Source organism: Silurus meridionalis, chromosome 1 (assembly GCF_014805685.1).
Source record: "Silurus meridionalis isolate SWU-2019-XX chromosome 1, ASM1480568v1, whole genome shotgun sequence".
Lineage (NCBI taxonomy): Eukaryota > Metazoa > Chordata > Actinopteri > Siluriformes > Siluridae > Silurus > Silurus meridionalis.
The window spans coordinates 17,024,648-17,040,046 of record NC_060884.1 but is presented as its reverse complement, the minus strand read 5'-3'; the positions used below and the strand labels follow the sequence as shown (position 1 = coordinate 17,040,046).

Genomic DNA, 15,399 nt, shown 5'->3' with positions numbered 1-15,399 from the left:
ATAGCAGCTATAGAAAATTCAATAAATGCTAAAGTAGTATTCATGAAGACAAAAAAGCCTCCCAAATGCATATAAGTGCAGTGGTATACTGGGTTTGAATGACCCTACCAGTGTATATAAAATTTCCTCATACATATTGCTGAATATTGCTGTCTCGCGTCTTGAGGGTTGACGTTTCTGGACTCGAGTTAGCGTATGTATAAAAACCCCCACAAAAAATCACATTATCCCAAAACTTTTGCATGAATTGTTTTTTTCTCTGTGTCAATATCTGTCTCATATATCAAAAGTGGTCCAAGGACGGAACAGTGGTAAAACGGCAACATGGGCAGCAAAGGCTCATTGATGCACGTGGGAAACAAAGGCAAGGGGGGTCCAACACAATATTAGATAGGTGGTCAAAATGTTATGGCTGATCAGTGGCCATAAAGTTATGCCTGTCGTTGTGTGTGTGTATATTTATATATATGAATAATAATATTTAGCTTTTTCGAGCGCATAAAATTTACAATTATATTTCAAGCACACAATGTAGTGTGTGTGTCCATGGGTGTTTCTGATTGTAAAAACCTGTTGGCCATGTTTATCCACATATGATGCAGTAATTTACGATGAATGCATATTTTCACCCTAAGAGATGGTAGAGGTGTGCTAAAATAGGCTTGTTTGGATGTGTATATGTGTGTGTGTGTGTGTGTGTGTGTGTGTGTGTGTGTGTGTGTGTGTGTGTGTGCACTTGAAGTGCTAAAACAACAGGAGTTCTAGCTTCTCTCTTTCTCACTCTCTTTCTCTTTCTCTCTGTCTGTCTGTCTGTCTGTCTGTCTCTCTCTCTCTCTCTCTCTCTCTCTCTCTCTCTCTCTCTCTCTCTCTCACACACACACACACACACACACACTTTTCATTAAGCTTCACTTGCCTGGATTGCTTCGCTCTTATCTCATGTATAATGTATAGTACAGTAGGGGAGTCTCCCTGGAGCCAGCACCAGGGCTTGTAAGAACAGGTCTGGCACTTTGATGTGGTCCAAAAATAGGCCTCTGTATCAGACAACACACACACACACACACACACACACACACACACACACACACACACACCATAAGCAAAAAGACAAATTTTAATCTCTGCTTTGACCCTCATTAGTGAATGAGCTGATGCAAGACATCCAAGAGCAGGATGTTGTAGTGGTGTGTGTGTGTGTGTGTGTGTGTGTGTGCGTGTGTGTGTGTGTGTGTGTTGGTTTTGTGGTTTATGTGGACATTTGACCTGATTACGCATCGACATTATGGGGACATTTGGGATTATGGGGACAGGACAGGTGTCCTCATAATTCCCGCACTGTGGCTATATATATCTATACTAGAGGAGCTGAAATTCAAAATTTCAGTCCATGTCCATTTATACCACAAACACCCGAAACTGACTTAACACAGTGTAACTTTGAATTTCGTAGTGCGCCCTGTAGCCCGGAGCCGGTACTGCAATCCGTTCACACATGTGTGAAAATTTGAGCCTTCTGATTGGCTAGCGCTGATTGCCATTTTTTCGTTCTGTGATTGGCTGAGACCTACGTCAATTATCCTACGTGTTCCTTTTAAGGGCGGAGTTTCATTAGACTCGGTTTGCCAACACATTGAACAGCCATTATCCAGCCCTTTAAAAGCCAGGTATGATTATAAAGTTCATAAACTTAATGAGTAGACTATTGATATATTCCAAGAGCTCGGTTCCTTGTTGTAAATTAATGTTGTAAGAAATATTTCATTGGAATCTGGAGATTGGGGTGAATTTAGCCTTAATGCATAAATTAAAGCTGGCTAGTTAGCAACATTATCAATGGTTAGTTTTAAAACCTGAGTTGAATAACTAATTACTGATAAATCTTGTACCGAATGCGCACTGTATAAATTTGGGTTTAGTGCGTTTGGCCGAATTAAAATGAAGGGGAAATGTCTGTATGTTAGCATGGATGCTAGCTAATAATAGTCAGTGCTGATAGCCGCTAGCTGATAGCCGCGCGCATCCTCGCGGCTCTTTAAACGCGTTCGCTCCGGCCACAGAGCGCGTGCAGTGTTGTAAGGTGAGCTGCTGGGCATACAGCACCCGGACTGCTTATAAACTACTGAGAACTGCTTTTAATTATTTTATTTATTATAAGGCTGTATGCTATTTAATGTCGCTAGAACATCACTTCCGGTTAGCGCGTGCAGTGTTGTAAGGTGAGCTGTTGTACACACAGCACCCGGACTGCTTACAAACTACTCAGAACTGCTTTTAATTGTTATTATTTTGTTTATTATAAGGCTGTATGCTATTTAATGTCACTAGAACATCACTTCCGGTTAGCGCGTGCGACCGGAAACAGCTGAGTGCGTGCGGCGCGGGAGTTACATGGCTGAGTTTGGAGCGGTGGTGAGGGTCTGAGTGTGAGATAGAGATGATGGTACAGTGTGTAAACACTGCTGTATCACTGTGAGGGTGTAAATAACCCCTGATACTCTTCACTCATAACTCAGTAATACTGTAGTCAGAAGTAAAGCAGAATGAACACATCAGAAGTCTGATATCTTTGAGTGTCAGTGTGATGGAGAGTTTAAATCCCAGCTCTCCTCAGCATTGTCCCATGCTCTATCACTGGACATGTTTTACATAAACACCACTTATATTAACAATTTAAGGTTTTAGTTTAAATAAACACTCATTTCTGTGGGGAAGAACGGCATCATTTTAACATGGCTGAGATGAAGCGCAGAAGAAGAAAAGAACATCCAAAGCAGGAGACGGAGTATTACACATCTGCTGGGAAAGACAAACCTGGAAATATATAAATTCAGATAAAGGTAAGGGTCCATTCACACATGCCATCCTATGTTCCTTTTGACCTAGACTGCTTTCATTAACAGACAGGGCATTAGGATAAAACTGGTGTGAAGTTCACGACTGGATTAATATTTCATTTTTTCTTATTCAGGGTGTGGAGTATTCAGTTCAGTCCCTTTTGATGAGGGAGACCTCTTTAACCTCGCAACAGCAGACACTCTGGCAATCATCGAACACAGTAAACAGGTAATATATATTTTTTTACAGTTGTGAAATTATATTGAGCTCTTATTATATCTTATAAATCTGTATGTACTGTGTATGCCTGAGACCTGTTTCATTGTATATCAGGGCTTTAGTGATTTACATGTGTTTTGTGTTTATTGGCGTGTGTATGTAACAGACATGGTTTAGCAGTACACTGGGTATATGGGGACGTTGTTGTAATGTGATAGTCAATGTACATAAGCAGCTGTGTGTATAGTGTCTGACAGAAACCTGGTCTCGAGGGACTTCACTTTATAAAGTTATTGTATGAGCACCATTAACTTTATTAAATTAATTTCTCTTAAATTTGCATCTTATAGATGTAGACTTACTGACTATTGTACTTCCTTATCCCTCAGAGGTAAGGGTTTGTTACAGAAGCACCAAATAGCAGATGTGACCTGGGTGATTGTATATCATGAGAACAAAAGTGACCCAAATATTATAGTATAGTTAAGGCAGCAATGTTCTTGCTGGGTGTAAATAATATACCATATATACAGTGTGCTTTGCTAATGTACTGTATATACAGTGCACTTAAAATCACCCCAAAAGCCTGACATAGACCTTATAGAGTATCTGTAAAATGCAATAGTAAAGGAAGTGGCAGATTGTTGTTGCTCTAATAAAAATAAAAGGAATATTTGTTGATTCAATCTTGGTGGAAACTACTGGAATTTTCACAGAAACAGTTTTATGCATAGTCATTTGTAGAACTAGCAGTTCTGCAAAACCTAGTATGTCGGACTAAATACTAAGACCTTGTTTGCGATTGTTAATAATACAATTGCTGGTGATCCAAATGCTTTTTTTTTAAATATTTCTAAACATACCAATCTGTTTTAAATTAAATGTTTTGTGTAAAACTTAGTTTTATGTATCTTTTGAAATTAATGTCTTGGTTTGATATGGTTGCTAATGCAGTAAAATTAATTGCATTAAAATGTGACTTAAGTATCAAATACATTCTAGGGCTACTTAATGTTTATAACAAATGTGAGAAAGATTTCTTGTTTCTGTTTTTAGAATGTAGCTGAAAACATTAGAGGTTACTGCAGTAGATGAGTTGGAGGCTGCTGATCCAGGAGAAGAGTGAGAAAAGGTAATTTATAAAAATCATATTCTGATTATTTATTCCCAAAATGTTGCAGGTACTTTGCATTGTTTTAGTATGTTTTTATCAGTACGTATTGTCTCTCTTAGTCACTGGGAGAGATTGACTGGATGGGTGAACACTATCTGTGAACCATGTCTTGAGATCAAAATGACTGAGATTTTGTGTGCAGTTTTAGGTGCTGGGGTTAGGATTGAGTTAGTCTGTGTGTATGTAGTGTGTATGGCTGAGACCTGTTTTATGAGAACACTGTGTCTAATAAGGACATGCATAGACCATCATGTAAGAGTCCTCTACCAAAGGAGTATTAGTGTGTCCGTGTGTTTGACAAATACATGGTATATCAGGGCTTTAGTGATGTACATGTTTAGTGTTTATCTGAGTGTATATGGAACAGACATGGTTTAGCAGTACACTGGGTATATGGGGACGTTGTCAATGTACATAAGCAGCTGTGTGTATAGTGTCTGACAGAAACCTGGTCTCGAGGGACTTCACTTTATAAAGTTATTTTATGAGCACCATTAACTTTATTAAATTAATTTCTCTTAAATTTGCATCTTATAGATGTAGACTTACTGACTATTGTACTTCCTTATCCCTCAGAGGTAAGGGTTTGTTACAGAAGCGCCACATAGCAGATTTGTTGTACCTTGTAGTAATGTGATAGTCAATGTACATCATCAGCTGTGTGTATAGTGTCTGACAGAAACCTGGTCTCGAGGGACTTCACTTTATAAAGTTATTGTATGAGCACCATAAACTTTATTAAATTAATTTCTTTCAAATTTGCATCTTATAGATGTAGACTTACTGACTATTGTACTTCCTTATCCCTCAGAGGTAAGGGTTTGTTACAGAAGCACCACATAGCAGATGTGACCTGGGTGATTGTATATCATGAGAACAAAAGTGACCCAAATAGATTATAGTTAATGCATCATGCGTATTATTATATTGCTGGGTGTCAATTATATGGGTGCAAATTAATAGAGAGCCAAAAGATTATGAAAAGTAAAAAAATATTTATATATTGTTAATTATGTCCAAATGATAGTCCAAATGTGTTAACCTGGTTAAGAAGATGCTACAGCCAGGCTTACATTGTCTGATTTTTGGAATAACTCCAATATTTTACTGCTGTCTGTACATCAGATAGTCAGTGGAATGCGAGCGTAAATTTGAAACGTTAGTGAAGCTAAATGTATGTTTAAAATCAAAAATGCTTTGAGAATCTAATTGGTTTGTGTCCAGCCTAAAGGGAGGTAATAGCCATTAAAATATCCCTGGACAGGTCCATATAAAAGCATTTAGTTTTGTCTATTTTAGATTACCATTGTAAAGGGCCAATCTAAGCCTAAGAAACAGGATTCAAAAGAACTTTGTGAAAAGACAAAAAAGTAAGGTTGCCTGATAGACATTATTTTTGTCATAAGAAATTCTGTTAAATAATTATAAACTGAGTATTTGTTTTGGTTATGTTTTTAAATATGTACTGAACAGTATCTTACAATAACAAAAACAGTTCTTGAACAAAAAGAAAATATGACAAAGGTTTATATTGATAATTTGTATATCATATTACTGTTCAGTAGAATATACAAAAACCTTGTTATTTTATCACCTCAGCTTTGAAATTAAAGGTATGCATTTAAATTGTAAAATTGAGTCCTTGATATGTCCTGTGTAGAATTAGGCTAGTATTAAGGCATCAAGATAAATTGGTGAAAATCTTTAATGTTATGATTATTCAAATCGATGAGCTTTTAGTTACAAACGAAACATACAGTAGTATTAATTTTTGCATCTGCTTTTAAGATAAACTCAACATTGATGCTAGTGATGGAAGTGACTCTGAGAGTGGGGCTGATGCTGCGAATTTGGATGCTTCCTGAAGACACCAGCACAGATCAGTAGGTTTTCTAACCTGTTCTAACCATGTTTAATATGCGCCATAATATGTCAGTCCACACTGCTAATGTACTCAATGATGATTTCTTTTTTACAGGGATGTGAAGCAATCGGACACCAGAAGAGGAAAATGGTTTGCGTTGCATTTTTTTAGGTTATGATTTTTCAGGATTTTTCAGGACACTTTTTTCAATATATTAATTAGCAATAAGAATTTATATTACAAAAGGTAACATTATTCACATTTATTTGCTATTTATAGTCCTAAACAAACCTCTGCCATCATACCTCTTTCACTTACTGTCTGTGGTTATGTTTGCATACACTCATTGATACAATTGAGTTCTTTCGATGTCCCATCTACATTTATGGCAATAGCAAACTCCCATTCCCAGAGCGACGAGAAAAGCTTTGGAGTTCCCATCAAGAAATGTACACACCAGGCATAACGTTATGATCTTATAACGTTATGACTAGTGATTGAATAACACTAGCTCTTTATTATGGCAGCTGATCGTGGGTGGGATTTATTAGGATTGTAATTAGCTTTACAATTTTCCTCATTTTAAATTGGTTTAAGTGTCTTTATGTAATTCATTTGTATATCTAGCTCTCTGCAAGCTTTATATAACACTGAGCATTTTGGAGATTTCACTATGCACTAAACATTCAAATATCTAAACATCTTGGTTATCAAATTTCATTTATAATGGGTTTTTGGTTAGTTTGTTTATGAATATTTTGCAGAGACTAAAAACTCTAAAAGAAGTCCCGAAAACTACAAGGAAAGGACTTGTTCTTTTAAGTCACTGATGTCTTGATAGTGCACCATGCTGTCAAGTCTGTGTTTGTGTGTGTCAGAGGGCCAATAAAACATGCCTGTCCCTTCAATACTGTGTGATGTCTTGTTTGTGTATTGTTAAAACCAATGTCCTGATAAAGCCCGTATGTCCTTACAAACACTATTTTTGTCAGAAGGCGGGACATTCCGAGCAGGTCCTCATATACAACCATAATGTCAGGTCTTTATATAAATTGTTTAAATTTGTGTAAAGTAATTCTGAAGTGAAATTTGTTTTCCTCAGAGCTGATTAGATTTTTTGACATTTGTAGCATCACTGTAGCACAAGGGGAAGGGTGGGTACCTTTAAACCATGGTACAACTTGTTTACCAGGCAAAGTCCACCTAATACATAAAAACCAGTATGTGTGTGTGTGTGTGTGTGTGTGTGTGTGTCTGTGTGTGTGTGTGTGTGTGTGTCTACACGCAGTGACGCAACCAGTGGGACTGAGACAGAGATGCTGAACAGCTGAGAGGAGAGGACAAGCTGTTTCTAGTTTTAGTCTTTGTGTGATGATCCCACAACCTACAAACTTACATCACTGTGGCTCACTGTCTGGATGTCTGAAAAATGAAAAATGAAACTGAAAAAATCCCATCAAACAATAAAGGGCAATTTTTACAATATACCAGAGTAAGGGTGAGTGACAGGAGAATCTTACATTGTTTTTTTATCAAATTGTCTTTCAACCTTTATTGTCTTTTCAGTTTTGCCACATATATACAATGTACATAGAAATATTAAAATATTGAAGATTTTGCCCTTAATGCAGTACATATTGGCATTAGAATGTAAGGCATAGTGTATCACAATCCTTCCATTTGTACAGATTTGTGTAAAAGCTGGTTTACTTTTGGCACAAAATAGCCAGAAAGCAGCACACCTAGTCACAGCCCCAGGTCAATCTTCAACTCTCAATCTTCACCTCTCTCAACGGTTGTTTTCACATTTGCATCAAATCAAATTTGGGTCTCTTTAGTACTATGCAGAAATACAGCACAAATAAAAACAACTGAACCAAATTATTTAAGATACAAGTGCCTTTAAGATACCTTGGGGGCAATCCTGAGGGAATAGTAAAAGTCCATGTCTCAAATTGATTTCTATGTACTATGAGGTTAATTATCTATTATTTGGGTTTTAATTGAGTAGAAATGTTTCAGATAAAGTTTACGTTTTTACGTAAACATTAACAATACACCATTGTAGTACAGTACCTCGAATAAAATAGTGACCCCTAGAAATACAGGTAAAACCTTAAACTATTTTTAGTTATGGTATGGATATATGAAACATTGAATGCCAGCCACTTTTGATGCTGCCTTGCTTACTAGTTAATTGAAAGGTTTCTTTCACCTTTTGGTGTTTCTGGTGTATCATCCATATAATATTAATAGTTTACCACATATTCTGAAATGTTCCAGTCTAAACAAACTTATACTAAGTTCATAGTTATGTCTGAGATCTGATCACCGATGTTCACAGTTTCACTATTAACTCCTCACATCAGGATGTATTCAGAGTTGGCAGATTCAGTACAGAATGTTATCTTATTATTATTTTTTTGTAAATGTCATATGATGTAACAAAAAAATAAATTAAAAAAAAACACCACTGCATATCTATGGTTTAGCATTTTCCTTAGTGTCACAAATTTGATAAACTATAAAAAGAACTATGAAAACTCTGATAATGAGCTGATGGGTTGAAATGTATGTGAAACACTGAAACAGAGGCAGCAGATCTTGTTATTTAAGACCTACTTTTTTGTTAGAGATTAATTCCCACTCCAGTCGAAACACATCTCATTTCAATATTTAGATAATTGCCTGGATTAGATGGATATAGATGCACATATTCGGGGTAGAGCATTGAGATTAGATACAATCTTTTATTACGGGTCTACAGGATTAGAATTTAATTACAAAGCAAAAAATGACAAAAGCTTGACAAATTTAATGCTTACTCAATGTTTCTCTGTTACATTTTCTACATACATTGAAGTCTAGGTGGTAATACAGTATGTGAACCTTTTATATAATTGCTGTTTTGATATGACAAATCTGTAAGGCTTGTTAATGACTGGTCTATGCACACACACACACACACACACACACACACACACACACACACACACACACACACACACACACACACTCAAACAAAGGGAGATTTATACCACATGCCACTTTAATTAACACAAAAAGAGAAACTTTGAACATCTCTTCCTGCTTTTTAGTGTCAAACCTCAAAAGCCATCTCTTTGCTTTGAGACCTGCCCACACACCCACTCTCAAACTTGTTAATACACAGTGATTAACATTTAGATGGTAAACATTATTAGAGTTCTTTCTCTCCCTCCACATCACTCGCTTACTCTTTTTGACTAGTATAAATAATTAACCGTGTCATTATTTGGGAATTGATGTCTGTGTGAAAAATTGTGGTAGGGAATACTTATTCAGGTGCTGGTGGTGTGGGGATGCGTTTGAGGTAAAGGCTTGTAAACATTGTGCTTGTCTTTAGCTGCTTGCTTTCTCATGGGGCCTGGCCTTCATTCATACACAGTGAGGCACGCTGTGTGTATATACTGTGAACACTGACACACACTTACTTTGACACATTCTTAAAGAAGATTGGATGTTTGTGTGCAGGTGTGAGTGTGAGAGTGTATGTGTGTGTTGCCCTTGAGCAAAACTGACATCATAATGATGCCCTCAAGCCTCGGCAGCAGTACATATCAGGTGTTCCCCATTTGCTTGCATTGCCAAAGTCTCTCTCTCTCTCTCTATCTCTCTCTCTCTCTGTCTCTCTCTCTCTGTCTCTCTCTCTCTCTCTCTCTCTCTCTCTCTCTCTCTCACACACACACACACACACACACACACACACACACACACACACACGCATTCCCTTGCTATCCAGTTCTTTGCCAATGATTGATCTATTGCTGTTGTCACATCTATGGGTGTTTAATTTTGTTGTCCCTGAGTAACTCCATAGATGTTTGTCATTGACTAATAATTTCTCATTATACCTTTATATAAAAAAAAAAAAACAGCTTCTGATTTCAGGGCCAATTATTTAATATTTTATTATTTAATTCTACAAAACCAAGTATATTCAGTCATTTATTTATCTTTACAAATTTTTTCAAAGAGACTGAACTTTTCACAAACAGAACTCGAACATCTGACATATTAAATATGGTAGTCAGTATATTCGAATGTGCAGTTGGTGCATTTTGTATAATAGAAACAGTGTTAGTTTGTTTGTACTTATTAGCCAGTTAGGCCTCAGCATCTGGGTACCGTGGTAGAAAAATATCAGTAAAGGGGTCGTTAGCCAGTGACTGTTCAGCGAGCGGAGCATGATAAGCCACAATAGCGAACACGTAACCTTTCAGGGTGGAAGCAGACAACCCTGAAACTATAGCCAAATGTTCCTGAAGAGACTGGGCAGTTAACTGGATCCGATTGATGGTGCTCACACCACATAGTGAACAGGTGCCACTTTGTGGCATACGACCATCTCGTGGAGGGAGCTCTGGATTAGTCAAGTCAAGTCAAGTCAAGTGGCTTTTATTGTCATTTTTACTATACACAGTGGTACACAGTACACAGTAAAAACGAAACAACGTTCCTCCGGAACCCTGGTGCTACACTAAACAACAAAACAACATAAAGTGCATCGAGTGCAGCCTGGTGCAAACAGTGCAAACAAAAGAACAGTACAGACGGACAGAGTGCAGACAGACAACACAAGACAAGACAAAAGACAAAAACCAAGTATAGCGCCGACTAGTAAACCTACTGTATACTTAAATATACAGTACTGTGTGAGGAAAAATGTAAAAACTATACCCAGGAGAAAGTACAAACAGAACAGAGCAATGTAGTGCAAAAAAAACAGCAGCAAGGAGGTGCAAAGACAGCATGTAAACAGAGAATAGTCTCTACAGAAAGACCAGAGGCTAAGAGCTGTTGGGTGTGGGTGAAACAAGGTTTCTCTCTGCCTAAGAGAGAAGATCCTGGGAGGAATCTCTAAGGGAGGGTGCTCAAATAGGTCTTCCAGGTACGCAAACCATAGCCGGACTCTAGCCCAGCAAATTCCAGGGAACAGCGCAACAGGGGACGGGTGCACAGACACTGCCTCGGCCTCGCCATGGGTGAGTGAGGGAAAACTAGAGGGGACAGTGTGAGGTTTCTTGAGTCGCAAAACAGGTCCACTTGTGCTCTGTAAAACATCCTTCATATCTGCTCCACCACATCTGGGTTCCCAGCAGGAATGCTCTGTCCCTGTCAGTAAGATCTGACAGGGTGAGGCAAAGGTGCCTCTCTGTGAACATTGACCGTCCAATGGCCCTAGTGGTCACTTTTAAGGCCCTGAGAGCCACGTCTGTAGCACAACGCAGCTCTTGGACATCGAGCTAACCCTAACCCTAACCCTAACCCTTAGTAGCTCCCTTATCCTACTCGTGCAGCAGGTCAGCCTAATAGACTGCAGCATGGCCATAGTGGGCAGTAAGCGGCTTGGCCTGTTGCCGTGTAAGCCTTGACCACCAAGGCCAAGAAGGTCCAAAGGGGCTTGGTGGGCAGTGCTGCGGCCTTAAGGGATGATGCAGCACCTGGGGAGAGAGAGCCAGCTAGTGTCTCTTCAACCCAGAGCATTGTCCCATAACCGCATTCTTTCAGCCCTACTACATTAGCGTAAACATTGACATTTACGGTGGGACTGAAGAGGCGGGCCAAAGAAGGGGCTTCTCAAGGACCTGGAAACTTCAATGTGCAGGTCTGGAAAAAAAGCTTGGCAGTGACATAGGTCGTAGAAAGCGCTCGTCCAGTTTGCTTGGCGGATGCTGTTTCTTGTTTTTGTCTGGCCAAGCGATATCCAGCTTGGCGACAGCATGAGTCACTACCTCCAAAAGCTCCTCAAACAGAACTGGCTGTGAGGGAGTGTCTGTGGGTTCTCTGGCATCCATTTCCTCCCCCACCTTGGAGGAAGAGAGGCGGAGCGGAGCGCTCTCCCTACAGGGGGAAGAAACCGCCAAAATGCATACTTATGAACCCTGGGAGAAAGTGCTGGATCCGGCAGGTGAGGCAGAAGTAAGGGACAAGCCCATCTCCAAACCCTCTGCCAGATCCAACTGCAAACACCATGACATGAGTCGCGCTTTGCCTCGCCCCTTCTCAAAGAGCACTCTGCAGGAGTGGAGCGTGCGCATGGACATGCAGCCACAAGGAGAGCAGAGTGCTCCCTCGAGTGCCGACTAAGCATGCTCCGCTCCCAGGCAAGCAACACACAAACTGTTCTTTCATATACTGTTCTTTCATATACTTTAACAGTAGTTGATAATGGATGGATGTAGAAAAGAAAAGAAAAGAAAAGAAAAGAAAAGAAAAGAAAAGAAAAAATAAATATTTACTTTATAATCCATGTAGGACTTCATTACAAATAGTCAATTCTGCACATACAGGTAGTCGTCGACTTATGACCATTCTAATTTACGACCACAATCGCTAGCCACGGCGTACGACAGTGCGTACCAGCATCCGGCATAATTTCACAGTACTGTACATATAGCCTACTCTACTTACAACCAAATCGTTTTATGACCGCTCTGTCGGTCCCAATCAAGGTCATAAGTCGACGACTACCTGTATGTAGTATCAGCTTACCAAAAGAGTTGCAACTGTTTTAATGGTTGTTGATTGCTGATGTGTTTAAATTGCATAAAAGTTCATTTCAATCAAAAAATAAGAGATGTATATTGTTTGGGATTTTCATCTTACATTCACATGAATGTAGCCACTTTCTTGGCATTTACCTGTGTTTTTGGAGGCTAAATGCCAAGGAAAAAAGCTGTTCTGATTTTCCTTTCCTTCCGTTCTTTCTAAATTCCTGACCTAAACAGAAATAATATTGTGTAAAAAAAAAAAGGAAGGCTTGTGTCAGAGTGCCTGTGAGGATGCTTTAGGCTTGTTTGGATTATGCGCCTATGGCATAAAATTAGCAACTGGCACTTGATAAGAAAATGAACAAAAAGAGCAGTGCATCTTTGGCTCTTCATCACCTAAAGTCTTCTCCTAAATGAGTGAGGAACATGTTTTGTAGGAAATTCGATTTTTCAGGTCCTTGGAAAAGCCTTTTCGTACTGAACAACCTGAATACTGAAAATACATGCCATGCAGCTGCTAGTGCACAATCTGCCTTATAATAGAACCATTGACCATGATAATATAATGGATTATGATTTGTTGGTGCAGATGTGACTGTGGCAAACTGTTTTATAACACTGGGTTGTATCAATGCTCTACAACATGCACAGTATATAGCTAGAGAGCAAGAAAGTGTGGTGTTTAAGATACTGTGAGGATGCTTTAGGCTTAAAGTAGACCTCATTAATGCCTAGTGCAGCCGTGAAACCCTATCTGTGCCCTGATTGGTTCTTCTGCTGCTGGCTTCTCCATCTATATAACGCTTTATGTTCTGACTAAACTGCTATTTTTGTGAATGTGTATTGATTTTCTTTCTAAACCAGAACCTCCCCAACATCACCTGTGTAGATCTGCCACAGGGTCCCTCTTTCTCCACCTTTTGCTGCATCCGCAGTTCTTAACATTTCTACATTTTTTAGCATGCTTAACAGAGCAGGCTTTTATACTCCCTTAGCAGCAGCAGCAGTGTAGTAGACCTTGTCCAACACCAAACCTATCCACACTCCATCCCCAAAAATAACTCTTGCTATCTTAATACTAAAATGCATTGGAGTGTTATTTACTAGACTGCTTGCTTGTTTATATATATATATATATATATATATATATATATATATATATATATATATATATATATATATATATATATATATATATATATATATATATATATAAACAAGCAAGCAGTCTAGTAAATAACACTCCAATGCATTTTAGTATCTATATATATATATATATATATATATATATATATATATATATATATATATATATATATATATATATGTTTATTTATTTTGCCATTTAATAGTATAACCTTGGTTGGATTGTGCACAATTCATTTTCACACACACCAATTGGTCACAGATTTATTTATTTATTTATTTATTTATTTATTTAATTTCGTTAGTCAGTACTCTCACAATGTACTTTCTAAAAGTTTCTAAAATCAAGGTCATGAAATACTTTTATGTTGTGTGCTGTTTTGCTCATCTGAATCTGCAGATTTTGTGTTTTTGAATGTATAATGTTGTGTGCTATTCTAAATAAAAATTGCCCAATATATAAGCTGACCAAGCTTGTATCTGCTATGGTTACAGCTCACTTTAATTAGATCTAGTTCATAATTTTATCTTAATTAATAACACACTGTATAAACTCCATGTCCTCATGAGAAATATTTCTGTAATGCTGTCTTCAGAGCTCTACAGAAGTGTGGAAGATTAATTATTTCATAATGTCTCATTAATGCCTAGTGCAGCCATGAAACCCTATCTGTGCCCTGATTGGTTCTTCTGCTGCTGGCTTCTCCATCTATATAACGCTTTATGTTCTGACTAAACTGCTATTTTTGTGAATGTGTATTGATTTTCTTTCTAAACCAGAACCTCCCCAACATCACCTGTGTAGATCTGCCACAGGGTCCCTCTTTCTCCACCTTTTGCTGCATCCGCAGTTCTTAACATTTCTACATTTTTTAGCATGCTTAACAGAGCAGGCTTTTATACTCCCTTAGCAGCAGCAGCAGTGTAGTAGACCTTGTCCAACACCAAACCTATCCACACTCCATCCCCAAAAATAACTCTTGCTATCTTAATGCTGACCAATCCTGAGAGTTGTCATGGCTGAAATACACATAAGATCGCACTAGAAGGGTGTTATAGTGTGATCTCTTGAACCGAAACAAGTATGTAATTAAGAAATATTTTGTTTAACACAAACCAACAGACAAATGCTGTGGATTGATACTGCTACTGACTTGCTGGAAAACATTTTATTCAAGTCCAAGGTCAGACTTGCATGTGACTGAGACATGTGTTCTGCCATATGGTTGTGACTGCCAGAACAGCACTTAAGACCCTGGGTTATTCAGAGTTTTGGATATTAAAGAGCACAATTTCAATAGTAATCATTATTTGTTGACCTGCCATTAAAAAAAAAAAATTAGCTCTTGTCATGGGGTTTAGCTGCACTGTTTTTTTTACATAGTATAGTTGTAGCTGTTCTGCAGTTCTGGACTTGTATCTGCTGTTCTCCTCAGAAAGAACCAGCTTATATGAGGCGAGTGCAACAAATTGACCAGTGATCATTCACTGCAGCAGCATCCATTCCCTAGGAATCGCAACGTAATTCCTCTGGATTCCACAGCTCCCGACACAAATTGATTACTGTATCAAATGTCTTTCACAACCCACTGACTTTACATGAGGTTTACAGTTGCAGTTGTGCT

At 38.3% G+C, this 15,399-nt stretch overlaps 1 protein-coding gene across 3 annotated transcripts in view; it reads left to right on the top strand.

The window, feature by feature from the left end:
- The window catches only part of LOC124388426 (membrane-associated guanylate kinase, WW and PDZ domain-containing protein 3), a 122,982-nt gene that overhangs the window by 58,200 nt on the left and 49,383 nt on the right, over positions 1 to 15,399 (top strand). The gene's annotated exons all lie outside the window — the stretch shown is intronic.